Source organism: Gavialis gangeticus, unplaced genomic scaffold (assembly GCF_001723915.1).
Source record: "Gavialis gangeticus isolate Ggan-Ray unplaced genomic scaffold, GavGan_comp1, whole genome shotgun sequence".
NCBI lineage: Eukaryota > Metazoa > Chordata > Crocodylia > Gavialidae > Gavialis > Gavialis gangeticus.
The window spans coordinates 2,542,947-2,543,468 of record NW_017729019.1 but is presented as its reverse complement, the minus strand read 5'-3'; positions in this window follow the sequence as shown (position 1 = coordinate 2,543,468).

Sequence of the window (522 nt, the reverse complement as noted above, 5' to 3'; positions counted from 1 at the left end):
GGGGGGGGGGGGGGTCTACTATTCCCATGGTGCCCAGTAACACGGACCTCACGCCAGTTACATTAAATCAGGATGTAACTCTAGAGTCCCCTACAGCAGAACATGATTTTTTTGTTCAGTTTCTATTTATAGAGAACATTAAGCATGTAAAACCATTGGTTTGTGGGAGCTGGTGAGATCAGTAGGAAAGCAGCCCAGTTCAGCTGGTACATGCACATGGGCACACACACTCACCCAGCTGTACGGTCAGAAGTATTCCCAGTGCTACTGTCTCCGGCCAGGAGGTGGCCTGTTGCCACTGGTGCTGTGGCAGTGAGACTGGGAGTGAGTCTTGCTGTTTGCTGGGGTGTGTGGGTTCCACGGGACCTGTTTAAAAGTGGGGGAGCCTGTGACTTTAAGACACAGCAACTCTTTTTTGGTTTTGGTTTTCAATAAAAAGGGGGGGGGACAAACCTACTCAAGCCATCTGAGCCTCATCCAAACCCTTCATTTGTGTGTGATTATATATAAAATGCTAGTGCT